General features: G+C 52.9%; 1 non-coding gene across 1 annotated transcript; it reads left to right on the forward strand.

Moving 5' to 3' along the window:
- The first annotated feature begins 7270 nt into the window (after nt 1–7270).
- TRNAR-ACG (transfer RNA arginine (anticodon ACG)) lies at nt 7271–7343 on the forward strand. Its single transcript has one exon. It is a non-coding gene; the product is annotated as a tRNA-Arg (tRNA).
- The last annotated feature ends 605 nt before the right edge of the window (nt 7344–7948 follow it).

A 7948-nucleotide genomic window follows, 5' to 3' on the forward strand; every position in this document is an offset into this window, starting at 1 on the left:
CCTGAGGCGGGAGCAAGGGAAAGAGGAGAAACAACGCGGGCGGCCGGCACAGCCGCGCAAAGGCGACGGCGGAAAGCCAGATTCCCACATCCCCCTCTCCTTAAATGCCCTCCTACCCATCGGCAAAGCACGCGGCCAAAATAAAGAGATCAATACACAAAAAAATAAGCTACACTTCAGTTCCAAAAATAAAGAAATGAATACACACACAAAAAAAAACTAGCTACACTTCAGTTCCAACATAAAGAAATGAATACACAAAAAAAAAAAACTAGCTACACTTCAGTTCCAGCCAGAGCAATGTAAAAAAACAAAGGAAAAACAAGGCAAACAACACTTGCATACGCTTCAGTAAATCAAAACAGCTTGCAGATTATATACACGGTACACAAGAAGATGTGAATACAACAGTACAACTATGTTACAGGTGGATGCCAGCCTCAAAGTTCGGTGGCGCGGCCCAGTGGGCCTGTCGGCGACTCACCGCTCGCAGACTTCAAGTTGAACAGGTTGGGAGGGCCGACGACTGATGGCGGTCTTCTTTTCGTTGATGTAGGGTGCGTTGATGACGACGGGGCCGCGGCAGAGCACTGACCTCGCGCCCTTGGACACGACATCACGTTCGGGCACAAGACAGTTAGTGCACCCCCTTCACGCCGGCTGAAACGGGCGAGGACGTTCGGCGGCGTCCAGATGTGTAACCTTGTCCACAGCGAGGGGTCCTTCTCATCCTCGCGCTCACGCAGAAGGACACAACGGCACAACTCACAGGCGTCGCCTTGGCTCATGGTTAGGCGCGCACACAGCCACAGCCACAAACACGCATACACCGGCACGTGCGCGGACGCTGGTCGGCGACAACGACCCCCCATCAGAAGCGTCCAGAGGCGCCGCGGCGAGAGTCAAAGGGTGCACTTTCCGCCCCCCATCGCCCCAAACGCCCCGCCAACTTCCCCTCCATACGGGCCGCACAAAACTCGCACCGCGACACACGGCTCCTTAACGAGCCAACCACCCACAGTCGGGCCGGAAATGAGAAAAGGCGCGCTGTACAAACGACTCCTAATCCAATCTATTCCTTCTAGAAGATAAGAGCAAGCACGAGCGGGCTGAAGTTTGCCTATGTACATGTCTGGTACGTTAGAACGAAAACAGACGTTAGAAGCAGGAAAACGAAAGTGGCTAGAACTGACTCAAACAAAACAAATAAATAAATAGATAAACACACAAGGCTGGAACTGAGCATGCTGCCAAAAAAAAAAAATAACACACCGTGCTTCGCCTGGGTAGGGCCTGACGAGAAAGCTCGCCAGCTAGCTGAGGCTGCGTGCCTTCGGTTGCGGAAAAGTCCGCCGTCCGGCATCAATCACACCGGTGACCGTCGCCTCAGATTGTACCGGTGCTCCGTACGCTTGCGTTCCGCAGCACCAGTTGTGCCTTTGCGCTCGCATTTGATACCAATGGGTACCGGCGCAAGCTCGTCAGACCGTGACGCGTAGGCCTTCAGGTCTATGAACCCCTGCTTGCTCCTGGGGAAAGGCCCCATCAAATCGCAGGTGGCCATCTGCCACGGACGCACACTGTCAATCGGTTTCATCATTCCAGGCGGCTTGCCGCCCCGTGACTTCACCGCTTGACAGACATGGCAGGAACGGCAATAGCGGAAAATGTCACGCTTCATGCCGGGCCACGTCACCGAATGACTCAGTTTTGCAAAAACTTTGGAGCCACTCAGATGACCGGCCAGTGGTTCGTCATGAGAGAATCGCAAAAGTGCGCCTCTCAGACTTTTGGGGATAACCACCTTGAACGGGTCGATGGACTCGTCATCGGTGGCTATGTACTTCAGCACGAGCCCGTCATTGTCCAGCAAATATGAATCCCCGGGGTTCGCCGCGACACACGCTGGCTTCTGCCCCCCTGCGCCCGCTACAATACAAGTAGCGTCACGGCGCTCCGTCTCCCTGAGACCGTCGCTCACCTCGCGACAAAAGGGGTCATTTTGCTGGGCTTTCAGTAGCTCTTACGGCTGAAAACGATTCCAGTCATCCCAGAGGGGAGCATGGTCTCGTCCCCACTCAGGTTTGCAGCCAAAATTTCCGTTCGCATCGGCACCTCCGAGGCGCTCACGAAGAGCTTTGCCTCTCGTCCGCTTTGCGAAGCGCTGCTCGCCTGGTTAGCGGAATGGTTAACCCGTTTGCGGGTTCCCCCTCCTTGCCGCCCGGCGGCTCGTCCGCTGTTTCGCCCCCTCCGCCTACAGGCGTCAAGGCGCCGCTGGCGAGTGGGGCACGGGATAGCGCGTCAGCTACCACGTTTGTGCTCCCCTTTCGACACTGCACGGAAAAGTCGTAATGCTGTATCAGGAGAGCCCAGCGCGCCAGCCGACCCGCAGGCTCGCGGAGCCGCATCAGCCAACTGAGCGCACTGCACCCCTGCCTCAGTGGAGGCTTGGGCGGGCTACACGAACGAGGGAGGCAAGGCTCCTAGTTCGATGAGCGGCGTGGTTTCCACAGGGAACCGGGCCAGCGCCTCGCCGTTCCCAGAGCAGAATTGACTGCTCGCGGGGCACGGCTGCTGCTGTTCGAAACTGCCGGTTGCGGCAGCGTGACACGAACTGCTTTCGCACTGGGCGGAAAGCTTGCACAGCTAAGGCATTCGACCAGCGGATGCACCGCAGGGTTCTTCCGATACAGCTCCAATGGGAGCCGCGTGGTCGACATTTTGGGTTGTCTCGCCGTGAACCCCACTGGGGGCCGCGGCCAACCACGGTGTCTAGCTATTCGAAGGAACAGCAGCCAGCGGATCAAACGACGCTACAACTCCGTAGGGAGCCGACATGTAGCTGCCGAGTGCCCCGCTGGGGGTGTTAGACACGGTGCGCAAGCGTGATCGTCAAGGCGACCTGCTCGGCTAATGTGCCGTCAAAGGCGTAAGCGCCAGTGACTTAGCACGTTGGGCGCCAGTTGTGGGTTTCTAAGTGGACACAGGCCACCACCCACCGCGGGTTCGAGCTTCGCGCGAGCCAAGGGCCCCGATCAGCCGTCACCACACACACACTGGGACACCGATGCGGTGCACTCAACCTCCGCTGGGAGGAGAGCGATTCGCCGCAAAGAAATAAGCCTCCAAGTTCACAAAGGAGACATTTATTCACGTCGTCCTTCAGCAGGTACACACGCACTCAATAGTCACCCCGTCCCGGGGGCGCGCAAGGAGCAAGGCTCCGCTGCGCGCACGAAGCGACTCGAGCAATGTGCGCCGCTAGCACGCCGCTGCAGGAGAATGTCCCCGCGGCAGTGCTGTGATCTCTCTCTCGTGTCGACCGTTGGGCCGGTTGCGAGAGAGAGTGGGCATTCAACGCAAGGTACGCCTGTCTGAGGTCGCTGGACCCCGCTGGACAGGCTCGAGCCGCTGCAGGTCAGAGGACACGTGCGGGCGAGCTCGAGTAAGCACTGGTCCGAGCGGCAAAGGCCGGCAGGGACAAACAGTAGCGTACGCACCTTACGCTGTCTCGGAGGGATCTCTCTCTCTGGGCCCCGCTCGGACGGTCGCGGGATGCGCGGCCGCCAAAACGGGTCCCGGATTCCCGCCAAAAGGCGCCAATGGCAAAGGCCCTTGGGGAGCCGGGGCGGAGCTGTGGCTAAATGACAGTGATTAGTCACCCAGCCGCCTCTCCACCGCCTGAGGCGGGAGCAAGGGAAAGAGGAGAAACAACGCGGGCGGCCGGCACAGCCGCGCAAAGGCGACGGCGGAAAGCCAGATTCCCACACTCTGATATATGTGAGTAGAAGCGTTTCTATGCGCCTGGACACGCCCAATACGGTTCTAAGAGGATTCTGGTGTGAGCTAGTTGGTTCATACTTTAAGAAAGAGATTATCACAGCGCTACGGAACGAGGACAAGACGGAACACGAAACACAGGACGGGCGCTGACTAACAAATCTTTATTGCGTCATAAAAACCAGCACAATTTATACCATTTTTCCTGGACCACGTGATACACTGTCAGCCAGTGGACATAGCAAAGGAACGCCTCACACGCTTGGCGATCACTGCACAGCTCAAAATAACTAATGACAAGTGCATGCACTGACATGCTAGAGCATTACTAAAATAATGATCCCGCCGCGGTGGCTCAGTGGTTACGGCGCTCGGCTGCTGACCCGAAAGACGTGGGCTCGATCCCGGCCGCGGTGGTCGAATTTCGGTGGAGGCGAAATCCTGGAGGCCCGTGTGCTGTGCGATGTCAGTGCATGATAAGGAACCCCAGGTGGTCGAAATTTCCGGAGCCCTTCACTACGGCGTCCCTCATAGCCTGGGTTGCTTCGGGACGTTAAACCTCCATAAACTAAACCAAACCTAAAATAATGATGAACGGACCACAAATACAAGGTGTGCATGACCCAGCTACAGCCTTCGACACCTACAGCTCCGAAAGACGAGCCAATGAGTACGGCAAAGCAGACGAAATCTTTAGGCTATATAAATCACTTAAGAGGGCGAGAAGGCGCAAATTCTTGAAAATCGCGCATGTGCCTCTATCATTAACATCGGCGGTGCCAGGAGCAATATCGAGTAGATGAACCGCGGCGATGACGGGGGTGAAATGGCGATGAAAAGGGGTGTAAAGTAGAGTACGAAAAAAGTGGAAACTTGCTAGGCAATAGGCCCTGTCAGTACTAAAAGCGAAAACGAAAAAAACTGGCACCAACAAATAGCACGGCAAAAAGTTAAAAATCATATAAAAGAGAAAATAAAAATAAAGAAAAACATCAAACAGCACCGGCCAAACAACTAAGACGTTAAAAACCGTCAAAAGCCTTTAAAAGACAGAGGAGAAACGATCCGCATAAAGTAAACAAACAAACAACGCGGCGAAACGACTAAAAACAAATAAAAGACAATGAGGTGAGGTGCGAGGATAAACCGTTTCTCAAGATGCCTAGTGGTTAAAATGCAAGGATCGCGCCCGTTCCAGGATGGACCATTCTTTCTTCTGTAGAGAGGCAGAAGGGCTGCTGATGCACGTGCCCCCTGGCTTTTCAATAATAAAAAAAAAAACCTTCAATAACGTCCCTTTTTATTTTACTCCTTGCTGTCGCCAGAAATTTAGTGTCCGATAACATAGGCCGACAATCGTGGCGGGGTTGGTTGCAATGTAGTGCTATGTGGCTCACAGACTTGTTTTTTGCGTTCAAGAAGTGTTCACTTGCTCTCTCATTGAAACAGCGTCCGGTCTGGCCGATATATATACATTACCGCACGTGAGGGGAATCTGGTAGACAACTGAGGACCGGCATTCCGTGTACTGACTGGAATGTTTTACTGTGCAGGTCACCCGCTTCTTCCGGTTCACCATCGGGCATATTTTAGCCAACTTACATGGGGAAGAAAACACAACGTTCACATCATATCTGGCTGCAACGTTTTTGACATTGCCGCCACGGTGCCTCAGTGGTTATGGTGCTCGGCTGCTGACCCGAAAGACGCGGGTTCGATCCCGGCCGCGGCGGTTGAATTTCTTTGGAGGAGAAATTCGAGAGGCCCGTGTACTGTGCGATGTCAGTGCACGTTAAAGAACCCCAGGTGGTCGAAATTTCCGGAGCCCTCCACTACGGCGTCTCTCATAGCCTTAGTCGCTTTGGGACGTTAAACCCCATAAACCAAACCAAACCAAACCTTTTTGACATTGTGCGACAGTTTGTGGATGTATGGAATTACCGGCAAACATTTCTTTTTCCCGGGCTCTTTCCCTCCTTCGCCTAGCTTCACTTTCTGGAGTAAGCCTTCGCACAGGCCTGATATGAGGAAAGGTGAATAACAAGCCAAAAGAAGGCGTTGAACCTGGCTATCGAAGATACAATCAACCATGTGTTCGCAACTCTTTGTTAGTGACGCATGAAGCGCACCAGTTACGACTGCCCGCTTGACAAGTTTAGAATGCGCACTGTCGAAGGGGAGCAAACCTTTCTTCGATCTAACGTTATAGGACCAACACACTCGCTCACCACTAAAAACCAGCAATAGACCTACAAACTGGATCCTGTTCTCTTTTGGCATTTCCCACGTGAAGTTCATTCCACCAGAAGAGGCCTTGAACACTCGGACGATGTCATTGAAGCTTCAGGCATGTCGATGGCCGCTGCACGGTCTAACACAATGAGGAAATCGTCCATTTAACGATAGATCTTGACGATGTGCTTGTATAGTATATGTTCTTGAACTGTACTGTCCATGATGGTCAAGAAAATGTCTGAGAGCAATGGGGCAATGGACGAACCGATACAGATTCCCGATTTTTGTATCAAGAGCAGTCCACAGTAGTGTCGTACAAAAAACAGCTTTTGATACAAAAATCGGGAACCTGTATTGGTTCATCCGTTGCCCCAGTGCTCTCAGACGTTTCCTTGACCACCATGGACAGGACAGTTCAAGAACATCTACATGACAAGCACATCGTCAAGATCTATCGTCACATGGGCGATTTCCTCATTGTGTTAGACCCAAAGAGGCAATTTTTATATAACCGCCTTGGTTAGACCGCGCAGCGGCCATCGACATGCCTGAAGCCGTCAAGGACATCGTAGAAGTGTTCAAGGCCTCTTCTGGTGGAATGTCCGGGGGCAAGGGCAAATATCGTGGCCGGGGGGCAAGGGGAAATCGCTAAATTTTGAACTTTCTGCTATGAAATTTCACTGCGTTCCGCTTCAGCTGGTTTTTTCATAATTTCTGAGCACTACGTCTTAACTTTAGCAAAACGTTCTGTATTTGTATTTGTTTGTTTACACTTATTAAGAAAGAAGAAGGCGATGTTTTGTAAATTCGCGTCAATTTTTGCCCCACATTCCGCTAACACCAGAACAGTTCTCGTTTAGTGCGTACGACGACGTAAATTATTACACCCACAGTTTTTTCTCTCTATCGGGAAGTAGTACACCGACCTGGATAGCTCGCCCTCCGTTTCGCACCTCTGGAATGAGCCCGCTCGCTAACCCACGCATTTTGTGCCTTGAGCTCTGATTCTTGCTCCCACGCTTCCTAGACTTCCCATCTTCGTCTTCTAAGGGCAACAACATGATTAGTACGCTCGCGGCGGAGATGCGCCTGTTTTTGCTTTTATAGCTTCGGAATCATATTGTGGGAATATTATTTTGGCGCTTTTTGGTGGTTCGCGCTTGGTTGTATACGAGGCTTTTACAGGTATAATGTCGAAATGTGCAGCAACGAAAAATACGTGAATAAAATTTCACAAAAATCAGGCCCCCGCACCGGGCCTGTGGCGCAATGGATAACGCGTCTGACTACGGATCAGAAGATTCCAGGTTCGAATCCTGGCAGGCTCGTCGATTTCTTTTTGTTTTGCTTGTCATGAAATTTTATGTATGCATCCCTACGGATGTATCCCTATCCCAGCAAAGGAGAGAGCGCATCACCGGAAGGAAACGTAATGATTTCGAGAGGTGGTGTGGGGACGTAGCCTGGCGACAGGGTGGAGACCGCTTGTTCGGCTCGCGCAAACTGTAGCCTCCTCGGCAGAAGTTATGAGCGGCGTTTTCTTCACGAGTCTGACATGTCCGCAGCTGGTGTTCTCAGGGGTGTCTGCGGCGGCGTGCGCTGTTTTAGCCGGTGATCTGTATGGCAGCAGTGATGTTTATCTCGGCTCCCTGCTGCCCGAATGAATAACGTAAAGGAGAGTTGCACCGCTCGGCGACGTCATGCACATCCCTCCCAAACTGGCCTTGCCGTGAAATACGGCTTAATTACCTGAATTAATGACACGGGCAAAAGCAAAGCGGCAAACGGATTATTCGAGAAGAGCCGATACAAAATGCGGCCCCGCGTCTGCTATTGCGGGCAAAGAGTGTTAAGATGGTGATGACGCGCCGCTCTTGCACAGAAGGCGCGGCTTTTTGCCGTTGAGAATGCGACCAAAAGCCCTAAACCCGGC

This window comes from Amblyomma mixtum, chromosome 3 (assembly GCF_055824585.1).
Source record: "Amblyomma mixtum isolate Tamu chromosome 3, ASM5582458v1, whole genome shotgun sequence".
NCBI lineage: Eukaryota > Metazoa > Arthropoda > Arachnida > Ixodida > Ixodidae > Amblyomma > Amblyomma mixtum.